Raw genomic sequence first — 15,461 nt, 5'->3', positions numbered from 1 at the left:
CTAACTCATTTACACTACTGTAATATAATTAATGAACAAAATTGTACTTAACATGACATTTGAAAAAGAAATTTCCATCTGTTGTGCATGGATTTCATATGAAGACACAATGAAGTAGAAATTACTTTACTACTTATGATAAAATAAAAAAAGGAGGCATTTTTTTTTTCACTTCAACGCGAATATATTCATGCATGTGGATAAATTTTTGATTTACCATCAATTTCTTGAGATTCACTCCCACAATGGTATTTCTTCATCGTGCAACATTCGAAGACATGCACAAGAATCCAAAAATCATGCATTAATTAGTTTATGAAAAACTGAGGAAAATTGCTCAAACCGAATTAGGAGACACAAAATTTGTTCACAAGGAGGCTACTTATCTTAACCTAGACCAGTATACCTTTTTTATTTTTTTTATAAGCATAGGGAGTATCCCCACCTTTTGGTGAGACTAATCTCTATGAGGCCGCACGCATCTTCCCACTCAATCACGTGTTAAGACAGGTAAGTAGCCGCATTTACTATAGAGGGGTGTATAAAGATTCAAAGTTACAACCTAGGGAGCAAATCCAGTCGCTTCCTTACCATCTCAGCTAACCCCCGGTGGATTAGACCAGTATACTTTTTCCTCTTAATCTATATAAAGCCAATTCATTATTCCAAAATGTAGAAGCATTATTATTAGAGTATTTTTAAGTATTTATTTTGCATATCATATTGGGCCTCTTGTTTATTATGGAATCTTCTTGACTGAAATAATTTTATTTGATTGAGCAGATTAGTAGCTTGATTTAGTGTTTAAGTTATAACCTTTTTTTGGTTTTGGTTTTGGTTTTTGTTTTTTTTTTTGGTTTTTTTGTTTTTGACTTTAGGATAATTTTGATGTACCCTTGGTAAAACTTAAAGGTATCCGTATGTTTTCAATATGTCACGAACCTTCGTTTCAATCTTACAATCAATATAAAATGACCAAAATATCTTCATCTTCAACACTACATAAGAGTGCGTCTTTTTCAGTGCATGCCCTTGTGTCACGGCCCTATTCTTTCGAAGCGGGGTCGTGCGGCACAAGGAGGTCAAATCCACTTGCAAGCCTGTAAAATGATCGTACACCACACACACGTAGCTAGCAAACAAGTAAACGAGGCAACACGAGACAAAGCCCGGAGGCAACTTTGTTGATATAATATTGATTACACGGTGCAACGCGTTACAAAAGCAATAGATGCGTTACAAGCAATTGATGATCCTATGACACGCGGGACTTCCACGGAGCTGGGCTTCAAGGGCTTCAACAACGTGGGTGTAGGCCGGGGATTGGGATAGCACTGACACCCTTCCTACAAAGTGTATGCTAAGTCTTTACTAGGTTTCCAGAAGGAAACATCAAAAGTAGAGGCCGGTCATACTCTCTTATTATGAAAATGCCACTAAGCTAACAAGTGTGCCCTAGCACAGGACTGACACGTACCCTAAGCTAACAGATATGCCCTGGTACGGGGGCTGACATGGCTTCATAACGAGCCTTACATGATATTACATGGGTGCTCCCGGGTAGCTCCGGGGCGAGCTTACACCTAACTCTAGGTGACAGATGATGTGGCCGTTACAGTCTCCCCCACCTATTCTGCAGACGTCCTCGTCGCATTGACCTGGTAAACTCTTCAATCGGCTGCTTGAAAGTTGTAGGTTCTCTGCACTCTTCTGTGTAGCTTCAAATTCTGGCATGTCCTGTGTGACGAAGTACTCTACGTGCTGATGCTGTTGTTGCTGGATGAAACTACTGCTGAAATGACATCTTCGAGAACTTTGTCGACAACACGCTCTGGCTGAAAGGCTGAATGAGAAGTGGTACGTGTTGGAATGCTGCGCGCGGGATCTCCTAGATCTGCTTGGTACGGCTTGAGACTTCTTGCATGGATGACAGAGTAGATGCTGTGTAACCTGTACGGTAACCAAAGTTTAGCAAACCTATACGTCCTTGGACTGTGTCTCCTGTAGCCTGAAACAATAGTGTGAGAAGTTAAACACTGTTGGCCTGAAATAAGTTCAAAAGTACTCTTGTTGGAGGAAGAGTTCTTCTGAATGGTGGAATTGAACAAATTCGCCCAATTCTGATGATCGGCATTGGCAAGATGCCTAAAATACTCCAACGCAGAACTGAATCTCTATGTTGGCCAAACTGATTGATGATGTACACTGCCTGGAAAATCAAGCTGAAATCTAAGTAGTCTGCACGGTTCGTTCCATAACTTCCCTGTGACTCTTGAATCTCTGACGCTGACAACACTCTGAGGTACATCACAATTCTTGCTGACGCTCTGACTAAGTGGCTGAGGGGCTTCTTCTGCAACTTGAATCTTACAGTAACCTGATCTCTGACCTAACTCTGAAAGACACTTGGCTGTCCCAAGCTTATCAAACAAGTCGGCACTCTGCTGGATAGGATACTTGTTCTTGATGGTGATCTTCTTCACTGTTCGATAATCTTGGATGATTCATCCTGTAAGGCCTCTCTATAAGAGGTGTGGCAACAGGTAGCAATTCATTCTGATGATCATTCGACCTACGTGGCTGTAGTGTCTTCGGAAGCAAATTCGCTGTCACGTCATCAACTTCTGCTAAAACCTGTGTAACTGGTGTGGGAGTTGAACTATGGTCCTTTTCTTCGGCTTCAACTCTCAAGGAAGCAGTGTACGGTTGCTTACCTTTCTTCAATCCTTTCTTCACCTGAATGGCTGAAATCAAATTTCCCTCTTCCTTGCCTGTGGAGACGGGAACAAAGCTTGGACATTCACCTAGCATGCCCAAGGTGTTGGCGAATGGCATCGGTACAACCCTGTTCTGTCGCATGAAATCCATCCCAATGACAACTCTGAACTCATCGAGCGGAACTGAGAGTAAATCAAGCTTACCCTTCCATGTACCTATCTTGACGGACACTGACTTGGCCGAACCTTGGATAGGAGTGGCTTGGGAGTTTACAGCTTTCATACGGCTTGAACCCTTATCGAGCCGGATATTGAGACGCTTCGCCTCTGCAGGGGTAATGAAACTGTGAGTAGCTCCTGTATCAACCATTGCCTGGGTGGTCTTCCCACCAACTTCAATATCGACATACATAAGACCATTCCGTTTTTGGCTATTCTGAGTCTCAGATGTCTGCTTCATTGCATTCAAAAGATGCAAGGCTCCCATGTGAGGAGAATCTTCATAATCTCGCCCACTCGTACTCTCGTGACTAGGGTCACTCTGAGAAGCTAATAGTACAGTCAGTTTGGCTCGCTGTGGGCACTTGAATGTCTTGTGAGGCCCACCACACAAAACACATCCATGCTTGTGACGACGCTTGACTGGTGAGGTACTTCTGCTCTGTGAAGGAGAGGAGTTCCGTGATGATCCCGGACTGGAACTCTTTCTATGCCTTCCATTCTTGCCATTCGATGACTTCTTTGTGTACTCAGGTTGCTGGTAGTAACCCTTCGATTGAGGATGTACATACTGTTGGCTCCCTCCCGCGGGAGTATAATCAGTCAACCGCTCGGCTGCTGCAATTGCAGACGCGAGATCTTCCACACGTTGCCGTTGGAGTTCTGTCTGAACCCAAGGCTTGAGTCCTTCTTGGAATGAGAACAGCTTGTCTTTCTCTGACATATCACGGATATCAAGCATCAAGGCGAAAAACTGCTTGACGTACTCGTGAACTGTACCTGTATGTTGGAGTTGCCTCAACTTTCTGCGGGCAATGAACTCCATGTTCTCGGGTAAGAACTGGTGCTTCAATTCTTTCTTGAGGTCCTCCCATGTATCGATGAAACATTGGCCACTTTCCATCTCGGTGTACTTTGTCCGCCACCATAGCTTGACGTCACCTGCAAGATACATAGAAGCAGTTGTTACTTTTACCTCTTCAGAATCCGGACGAGCTGCACGGAAGTACTGCTCCATGTCGAACAGGAAATTCTCGAGCTCTTTCGCATCGCGAACACCATCGAAGGTACGTGGCTCGGGTACTCGCAAGTGCGAGGGAGAAGCATCACTATTGGTAGGCCGTTCGTTACCGACGGCGCGGACCAGGAGACCTACTTTTGTAGTGAGTTCTGTAATATGTTCCTGTAAGACGGCTAGGTTGTCTCGGGTATCTTCCTCGAGGGCTGTCACTCTAGCTCTGAATGTCTCGGATCTTTCCTCCAGCGTGTTCTGTCGATCATCCAATTGCGCAATACCATCAACTATCCCGGATAGCATACTTACCTTTTCCTCTAATACCTCAATGTGTTCCTTGTTTGTACGTGGTGCTGGTGTGTTTGGAGTGGGTAGATCCGCGGTACTAGTAGTTCCTCTTACCATCGTTCGTGTGAACTAAATGGAATCTTGGGGGAATAGCTAGGGGGAATACCAACTGTGCTCAAACAACTGCTGCTCTGATACCAACTGTCACGGCCCTATTCTTTCGAAGCGGGGTCGTGCGGCGCAAGGAGGTCAAATCCACTTGCAAGCCTGTAAAATGATCGTACACCACACACACGTAGCTAGCAAACAAGTAAACGAGACAACACGAGGCAAAGCCCGGAGGCAACTTTGTTGATATAATATTGATTACACGGTGCAACGCGTTACAAAAGCAATAGATGCGTTACAAGCAATTGATGATCCTATGACACGCGGGACTTCCACGGAGCTGGGCTTCAAGGGCTTCAACAACGTAGGTGTAGGCCGGGGATTGGGATAGCACTGACACTCTTCCTACAAAGTGTATACTAAGTCTTTACTAGGTTTCCAGAATGAAACATCAAAAGTAGAGGCCGGTCATACTCCCTTATTACGAAAATGCCACTAAGCTAACAAGTGTGCCCTGGCACGGGGCTGACACGTACCCTAAGCTAACAGATATGCCCTGGTACGGGGGCTGACATGGCTTCATAACGAGCCTTACATGATATTACATGGGTGCTCCCGGGTAGCTCCGGGGCGAGCTTACACCTAACTCTAGGTGACAGATGATGTGGCCGTTACACCTTGGCATGTTTGCTCACAGCCCAATAGACGTTTGACATGTGGTGTGAATGACATCAGCCTGCTGTCCACAGATCTATTTTTTAAGATTTCAAATTTTAAAAAGGGTCATGGAAATATTAATATTCAAAATAATATATATATATATATATATATATATATATATATATAGTACTTGATCCAATGGGTTGAAAATGGATGGCCACCGAGCACCCAAATTTAAAAATAAAATTCAATGGTGAAAAATAACTATTTTTAAATTTTTTTTTTTTAAGTTCATATAACTTTGTATTCTACAACTCCATTGCATCGGATCATGTTTTTGAATGTCACAAGGTGATCAGATCAAGAAATTTATTTTTTTCATTATGGGCAGTAGAGAGAAAGGGGTATGCGCCAAAAAGAGCATCATATTATCAAAAGTCTTTGATTAATGTTAAAAGAGCATCATATTTCAAGTGACAATCAACACTGATAGAAATTAAAAAATGATGTGGCGAGATCACATGTATTTAGTTTAAAATTTACGATCTCACTGATAGTTATATTGTAATTTAATTTTAAAGTCAAGTATTGTTTGATATTTAACGGTGAGATCACAAGTATTATTCTAAAAGTGACAATCTCAAAAATAATTCCGCAAAGCATATTTTGGAAATTAAAAATGAATAGCGTATTGGAATGAGAATTTGCTCATATTCCACATGAAATGAAATGAAATGGTAATTCACCATTAATTTTATTCCCAAAAAACCTATCATCTTGAGCCTCCTCCAAAACCCTATCTTGTTCTTGAGGTTTAATGGTTGAAGGGGACAAAATCTTTAGGTTGAAGATGGGAGTAATAAAAAATTTGCCTTAATTAGAATTTGAAAGCAAAGGTATTTTAGAAAGAAAAAAAATTCAAGGATTCTTGGCAAAGGTTGGGTGGGCATTTTGATCATCTCTCACAAAGAAATTGAACCCAGAGGATATGTCAATTTGAAAATATAGGGGTATCTCTTAGTTCCACCAAAACCTAAGGAGTTTTTCAAAATTACTAAAGAGTTGTAGTTATATAATATAACAAATTCATTTATGGTGTGGTTTTATAATAAGATTGTGTGTAGTCGTTACATTATAAGTTTGGGGTGAAGTCTATTATAGTGGTGTGGTCATATCAAAGAACTAATATGGAATTAAGGGTATATTTCTATGGAGGAAAGGTATATATATATAGGGGTGGGGTTCGGCTGACACACTTAGGATGACAAAACACTGCCGAAATGTTTGTCCTATGTGGCTTAGAAATTTTGGATTGTGCTTTTTTTTTTTTTCTATAGTGAGGATGATCTCTATAGTGAGGAGATCATCCTCACAAAAAATCAGCCGAAATTGAAACTTCTAAATCCATCAAAAGTAGTTTAGAATTGTAAGCAGTCAATTTTTTATTGAAAATTTGTAAACCACTTTTGATGGACTTAGAAGTTTCAGATTCTGCTGATGAGTATGATCTCCTCAACATAGAGATCTTCCTAATAAAAAATCAGCTTAATCCAAAACTTTTAAGCCATATAGGACAAAAAGTTTGGCAGCGTTTTGTCATCCTAAGTGTGTCAACCAAATGCCCCTATATATAGTTCGTAAATAGGAACAACTCTGATATTTAGTTTAAATGAAAGAACCTCTTTTTTTAAGATTAATTGAGAGAAGCAACCTTATGTTGACTGGTGATAACCTCCCTGATGATCAATTATCTTATATGGGTTAGAAGTTCCCGAATCAAGTGATTTTTTTGTGAGGATGATTTCCCTACAAGTAAATCACTTTTGATGGGATGGTCTCTTCACCGTAGAAATTATCCTCACAAAAAATCAAGCCATTCCGGAACTTTTGACCCATATAGGAAAATGGTTGTCAGAGTAAATAATTAAAAATAAAAGGAAAGGAAAGAATGGATTTGGATACACCCCTCCATGTTTTGGTGAGTTTTTTAGATGTTTCTCTGTGTTTCAAATCGATGAGATATCTCATTTGACATCGGTCTATCAAAGAAAAGAAAAAAAACAACAGAGAAAAAATTGCCTAAATGCCCTCATCTTCAACCTCTAGTCAAAAGTCCTTCATTTTTCTCACAAAAATTATTGCATTCAAGGTCTTTCAACCTCCAAGGTAAATTATTTTTAACCCATTCAACCTCATCTTCAACCTTTTGTAATGAATCGTTGATTTATAGAGAAAAATTTACTGTTGTCTACTTCCCCAAAATCATATATATGTTTTGCTCTTGAATGTAAGTTAAACAAGATGAAATCTTAATGTCAAAGATGGGACAGGAGGAGGAGAAGGGGGAGGGGGGATTTACCCTAAAAGTTGAAGATGATTGGTTTAGATTAGATGTAATAAAGATATTAGATTAGATGTAAGAGAAGACTGAGGATATGTCATCGGTTTGAAAACACTACGAATATCTAAAAATATTTAATCAAACCTTGAAGGGTATGTCTACGTTATCCCTCTAATGTATTTTCGTGGATAAAATTGAATGGAGGAATAAGATTCATTTAGCCGACCCAAAATGTTATGGACAAAGCTTTAATGCTGATGACAATGAGAAAAATACGCTAATGAACAATGGTTTAATCTTGAGGACCAGCCAAGTACTTGAGCAAATATGAACATAGAATCCATGCAAAGACTCGGTTTTCACCTGCGACACCACAAACAACTGTATTGGGGATTTATTAATTAAAAAATGTAGATTACTAGATCCATTTGTTGGAAGATTAGTAAAAAGGAAAAACAACAGTCCAGTTGTTGGAATGGAGAAGGCAGTTTTTAAGCTAATGTTTTTGGTTTACACCCTAAGCTAAGGACATAATAGATAAGCTAAAAGAGGCATAAACTATTCCACTGATATAAACAAAAACAGTAAGACAGGTACCGGCATGCCCTATGATGTCCGGCCCCAAATTTCTATTGAACCCTTCTCCCTCCTGTTTGTTTGTTCTGCAATGCTATTATAAGACTAATTCCTTCTATAGTATTTAACTTTGAAACATCATAAAACTTAACCAGCTATTTGTCAAACAATATATTAGTACCAACTAACTTTAGGTCCTAATAAGTACCCACCCATGAAACAAAATGTCACCTGACATAGAATTATTAAGAACAGCAATTAGTTTAAAAACCCAAACCTCCATCCCAATAACACCTCACACCCTTTCAAACATGGTTCTTTCCCTTACCTTTCACATCTCAATCTTCTTGTTATGGCTTCTTCCCTATGCAAATTCAACTTCCTTCAACTTCTCAGGTTTCCAAATTCCAACCCAACACTTTAAACATAACTTACCAAGGTGATGCGTTCCCATCAAATGGAGTCCTTCAACTAACCAAGAATCAACGTGATGATCCACTTACTAGCAGTGTCGGTCGTGCCGCATTTTCTGAACCCGTGCACCTATGGGACTCAAGCACGGAATGGCTCACAGATTTCAGTACACACTTCTCTTTTATCATTAAAGCACTCAATATGTCTATGCATGGTGATGAGCCACTATGTGAAAACTGGAATATTTGACATAAAAATTTGACGGGCCAAGGCTCACGAATGTTAGAAACTGAATTTTGACGGTCTAGGACCGTTGAAATTCTTGATGTTCCCAGATTTGACGGCTTAGAGCTGTCGAATTTCTCTCATACTTCATTAATTTGACAATGAAAAATTCGACACCAATTTGACCTCTTGGTCCATTGAATTTTATGAAATTTGACAGTCCTAAGGCTGTCAAATTTGGGCTTTTTTCACATTGTGAGCTATGCTTCTTCTTCTCTCCCTTCAGGTCTGAAATCCCTACTAATTCGACGGGTGGACTCCTAGGCCTATTCAGTGATCAATCTGCTTTCAACTCAACCGAAAATCAAATTGTTGCCATTGAGTTTGATAGTTATATGAATGGGTGGGATCCAAGTTCTGACCATGTAAGTATCAATGTCAACTTGATCGTGTCTATTGCTAACACGGCGTGGAAGAGTAGCATAAAATATGGGTCGATAGCTAATGCTTGGGTTAGTTACAATTCTAGTACAAAAAATTTAAGTGTTTTCTTGACTTACGACGAAAATCCCATTTCCAATGGAAATTCTAGCCTTTCTTATGTAGTTGATTTAAGGGATATTTTACCAGAACAGGTCAGTGTTGGGTTTTTGGCTTCTACAGGTACATGGATCGAAATACATAACATTCTATCTTGGGATTTTTATTCGAAAAGTTTGGAGGGAACCAAAAAAGAAGGGCAATATTAGATTGGTGTTGGGTCTGGAGGACTTGTGTAATGAACGAAGTTGTACTTAAGATGGCATTTGATAAAGCAATTTTCATCTGTTGTGCATGGATTTTACGGGAAGACACCATGAAATAGAAATGAGGAAATTATTTTACTTCTTCAGATAAAAAAGGAGGCAATTTTTTTCACTTTAATGTGAATAAATTTTTTATTTACCATTAATTCCTCAAGATTCACTCCCACAATGTTATTCTTTGACCCTGCAACATACCAAGACATGCAGACACAAAGGTTGTTCATGAGGCTAGTCAAAGTATAACTTGACCACTTTGTCCTCTCAATCTATATAAAGCGGATCCATTATATCGAATTATTACAAGCATTATTATTAGAGTATGTTTTTAAGTATTTATTTTGCATATGATAGTGGACCTCTTAGGTGTTTTTTCTACTTTTAATTTGCATATCTCAGCCAGATCTTTGGCTGACCTCATCAGTCAAATCTATAGGGCCTGATTGACACCTCCCTCATTCATGTTTTCAACATTTGATCATCTTCGTAAGTCTCGTCTCGTATTTTATTTATTTTTTATCTTCCTTTTTCTCATCTCTCTCTCTTTTTCAAGGGACAATATTAGGGAGATAATGTTAATAGGCAAAATTTGTCTTATGACTTAAAATTTTTGAATTGGCTAATTATTTTTTTCTTCTGTGAGGATGATTTCTATGACGAAGAGATCATCTTAAAAGAAATCAGTCCAATCTAAAAATTTTAACCTCATCTAAAGTGATTAAAAATTATGAATTGTCAATTTTTTATCATTAATTTATAAATCACTTTTGATGGGATTAAAACTTTTAAATTGAGATGATTTTTAGTGAGGATGATCTTCTCACCCTAGAGATCATCCTCACAAAATTTTAAGTCATATAGACTAAATTTTCTCTCTCAACGTTATCCTTCAAATATTTATTTTCAAGGTATGTTTAATGCATTTAAACGCATGCCTTATGTTAATAAGAACCAAAATCAATAAAAAGAAATGGCTCTAAATTGAGATGTTATGGTAAAGCGAGGTTAAATTCCAACTCTAAAAGATTACACAGTCAACCAAACTAGACTTAAATTCTTGACCCAATATTGGAGGTACTAGTTTGCATCCCCTTCAATCCTGATGAGACGGCTGATAATGATAGCATTCTCTAAGCTTATACCTTTTTAAATAGAGTGAGTGGCTTCAGGACATGCAGGTACACCTCGACGTGGTGGCAATCCCATGCCCGTAGATGCATTTTCTCTGTCAAGATGTACCTGTGCCCCCTCACTGATCACTCCAACATTAATCTTTTAAATAAAGTTCATCATCATCATCTCTCTCTCTCTCTCTCTCTCTCTCTCTCTCTCTCTCTCTCTCTCTCTCTCTCTCTCTCTCTCTCTCTCTCTATATATATATATATATATATATATATATATATATATATATATATATATATATATATATATATATATATATATATATATATATATATATATATATATCTATATTTATATCTATATATAGAACGGAAAATAAAACTAAAAATATACTAAAAAAACTAACCCCCCCCCCCCCAAGGTATATAGAATGGAAAATAAAACTAAAAATACACTAAAAAAACTAAACCTCCTCGCCCCCCCCCCCCTAGGTACACCTGGACGTGGTGACAATCCCATGCCTGTAGATACATTTTCTCTGTCAAGATGTACCTGTGTGCCCTCACTGAGGTCACTCCAACATTAATCTTTTAAATAAAGTTCATCATCTCTCTCTCTCTCTCTCCATAGAATGGAAAATAAAACTAAAAATACACTACAAATCCTATCTTGCTATTGAGCTCTGATGATTGAAGGGACAAAATCTCTAGGTTGAAGATAGGGGTAATAAAAATTGCATTAGAAATTGAAAGCGATGGCTTTTTGTTAAAATAAAATAAAAATAAAGGATTTTTGGCAAAAGATAAATGGGAGGGAATTTCAGTCACTTTCATTAATCTCTCACAACAAGGAAAAAAATAAAAAAGAACTTGAAGGGTTTGCGAGTTTGAAAACATGAGGCAACTCTTAGTTCCACCAAAACCTAAGGAGTTCTTCAAAATTATTAAAAACGTAAAGTTATATGACATAATAAGTTCACTTGTATATGGTGTGATTTGTAATGAGACGGCGAAGTTATTATAATAGAGAAATTCTATTGCCACAATAAGTTTTACTTACAACACATCAATCCTTTTGAAATTAAGCTGTTGTTTACGAATGGATTGTCATGTTATAAGTAAAAGTTGGTGTGCTAATAGCAGTTCTCTAATATTATAAGTTTGGAGTGCCATCTTATTATGGTGGTGTGTTATAAGTAAAAGTTGGTGTGTTAATAAGAATAACTTTGATATTTATTTTAAAATGAAAGAAACTTCTGTTTTTACGATTAATGGAGAGAAGCAACCTTATGTTGGCAACCTCCTTGATAACCTTGCTCTCAAGTAAACCACTTTTGATGGGTTTGAAGTTTAGAATGGACTGAATTTATGCGAGAATGATCTCACAATAGAGATCATCCTCACAAATAATCAACCCATTCCAAAATGTTTAACCCATATATATATATGGGTCGAGTTCTTACGACTCCTATTACGACTCATATTGCGACACACTGGAATGGGCTGATTTTTTGTGAGGATGATCTCTATGATGAGGAGATCATCCTTGCCAAAAATCAGCTCATTATGAAACTTCTAGACCGTCCAATTTTTGTTGAAAAATTATAGACCGTCCAATTTTTGTAAATCAATTTTGATGGGGTTAGAAGTTTTGGAATTGGATATTTTTTGCCAGGATGATCCTCTCATCACAGAGATCATCCTCACAAAAAATCAGCCCATTCCAAACATTTTTGCCCATATAAGACAAAATGGTGTGTCGTAATAGGGGTCGTAATAACGCTGTTCTATATATATATATATATATATATATATATATATATATATATATAGGGAAATGTTCAGCACCCTAAGTTTTACCACACACTTTAACAAACGTTTTTTGTCCTACATGGGTTAGAAGTTTTGGAATGAGCTGATTTTTGGTGAGGATGATCTCTATGATTAGAAGATCATCCTCCCCAAAAATCAGCCCATTCCGAAATGTTTAGCCCCATGTTTACACGTTGAAAAATCGTGGACCGTCCATTTTTTGTAAATCAATTTTGATGGGGTTAGAAGTTTTGGAATGAGCTGATTTTTGGTGAGGATGATCTCCTCACCATAGAGATCATCCTCACCAAAAATCAGCTCATTCCGAAACTTCTAACCCATGTAAGACAAAACGCGTTTGTTAAAGTGTGTGGTAAAACTTAGGGTGCCGAATGGGACCCATATATATATATATGGGTTAGAAGTTTTGGAATGGGCTGATTTTTGGTGAGGATGATCTCTATGGTGAGGAGATCATCCTTACCAAAAATCAGCTCATTCCAAAACTTCTAACCCCATCAAAAATGATTTACGAAAAATGGACGGTCCACGATTTTTCAACTTGTAAACATGGGACTAAACATTTCGGAATGGGCTGATTTTTGGGGAGGATGATCTTCTAATCATAGAGATCATCCTCATCAAAAATCAGCCCATTCCTAAACTTCTAACCCATGTAGGACAAAAAACATTTGTTAAAGTGTGTGGTAAAACTTAGGGTGCTGAACATTTCCCTATATATATATATATATATATATATATATATATATATATATATGGGTCCTGTTCAGCAACAAACATTTGGGCAAAACATTTTTCAAAACATGAGTTAGAGGTTTTGGAATGGGCTGGTTTTTAGTGAAGATGATTTCTACGGTGAGGGGATCATCCTCACCAAAAATCAGCCCATTCCAAAACTTCTAACCCCAATTTACAAGTTGAAAAATTGTGGACCGTCCAAGTTTTGGAATGGGCTGATTTTTGGTGATGATGATCTCCTCACCGTAGAGATCATCCTCACCAAAAATCAGCCCATTCCAAAACCTCTAACCCATGTTTTGAAAAATGTTTTGCCAAAATGTTTGTTGCTGAACATTTCCCATATATATTCAGCAACAAACATTTTGACAAACACTTTTCAAAACATGGGTTAGAGGTTTTTTGGAATGGGCTGATTTTTGGTGAGGATGATCTCTACGGTGAGGAGATCATCATCACCAAAAATCAGCACATTCCAAAAAACCTCTAACCCATGTTTTGAAAAGTGTTTGTTGCTGAACGGGACCCTATATATATATATGGGAAATGTTCAGCAACAAACATTTTGGCAAAACATTTTTCAAAACATGGGTTAGAGGTTTTGGAATGGGCTGATTTTTGGTGAGGATGATCTCTACGGTGAGGAGATCATCATCACCAAAAATCAGCCCATTCCAAAACCTCTAACCCATGTTTTGAAAAATGTTTTGCCAAAATGTTTGTTGCTGAACGGGACCCTATATATATATATATGGGTCACGATCCGTGTACACATATATCTACTCATATATCTACAATGTGTTTTGTCCTATGTGGGCTAAAAGTTTTCGATTGAGCTGATTTTGGTGAGGATGATCTCTATGATAGGGAGATCATCCTCATAAAAAATCAACTAATTTTAAAACTTCTAACCCCATATTTATGAGTTAAAGAATCGTGGAGTAAACCACTTTTCACGAGGTTAAAATTTTTGGATTGAACTGATTTTTGGTGGGGATGATCTCCTCATCAAAAATCAGCTCAATCCGAAATTTTTAGCCCACATAAGCCAAAACACATTGTAGATATATGAGTATATATATATAAGAAAATGGTTGTCGAAGTAGATCATTAAAAATAAAAGAAAAGAAAAGAATGGTGATTTGGATACACTCCATCACATATTGGTGAACTTTTGAGATGCTCCTCTATTTTCAAACTGATGAGATACCTTAATGACATCAGTCTACTCTAAGAAACACATAAAAAAATTCCTAAATGCCCTCATTTTCAACCTCTAGTCAAGAGCCCTTGATTTTTCTCACAAAAAATATCTATCGCATTCAAGCTCTTCAACATCTAGGGTAAATTATTTTTAACTCATTCGATCTCGTCTTCAACATCTTATAGATAATCCTTGATTTTATAGAGAAAAATTTATTGTTATCTTGAGATTCGAAGGTTAAACAAGATGAAATCTTAAGGTCAAAGATGGGATGGGAGGAAGAGAAGGGGGTGGGGTTTTGGGGAGAATAATAAGGATATTAGATGTCAGAGAGACTGATGTGTGTCATCGATTGGTCTGCAAACACTACGAATATCTAAAAGTATTCACTAAAACTTGATGGGGCATGTAATCATCCATTTAATGTATTATCGCAACTTGGATAATATTGAATGGAGGAATAAGATTCATTTATCTGAGCCAAAATGTTTTGGACAAGGCTTTGATGATGATGACTATGAGAGAAAATACTTTAATGAACAATGGTTTTAAATTTGAGGATCGGCCAAGTACTTGGGCAAACATGAACATAGTTCAAATCCATGCAAAGACTAGGTTTTCATGTGGGGCGACACCACAAACAACTGTATTGGGGATTTATTAAAAAATGTAGTTGTTGGAAGATTAGCAAAAATAAATAAATAAATAAAAACCCAGTTGTTGGAATGGAGAAGACAGTTTTTTTAAGTTATTGTATTTGGTTTACACCCTAAGCTAAAGACATAATAGATAAGCTAAAAGAGGCACAAACTATTCCACTGACATAGACAAAAATAGTAGGACGGCAACCGGCATTCTCTATGAAGTCCGGCCCAAAATTTCTATCGAACTCTTCTCCCTCCTGTTAGTTTCTTCTGGAACGCTACGTGTTGCTTCGGGGTTTTATAAGACTAATTCCTTCTATAATATTTAACTTAGACAAATCACGAAACCTAACCATCAATTATCTATCAAACAAATATAATACCAACTAACTTAAGGTCCAACAGTGACACAAAATTCATATATTATTCAATTATAGGCCATTTTTTGACCAAGTTAATGAGCCAAACATGTCACTTGACATAGAATTATTAAGAATAAAGCAGTTAGTTTAAAACCCAAACTCCATCCAAATAGCACCTCACACCCTTTCAAAC

Source organism: Akebia trifoliata, chromosome 3 (assembly GCF_017979445.1).
Source record: "Akebia trifoliata isolate Shusen 1 chromosome 3, ASM1797944v1, whole genome shotgun sequence".
NCBI lineage: Eukaryota > Viridiplantae > Streptophyta > Magnoliopsida > Ranunculales > Lardizabalaceae > Akebia > Akebia trifoliata.
Note: the sequence above shows the minus strand (reverse complement) of the source record.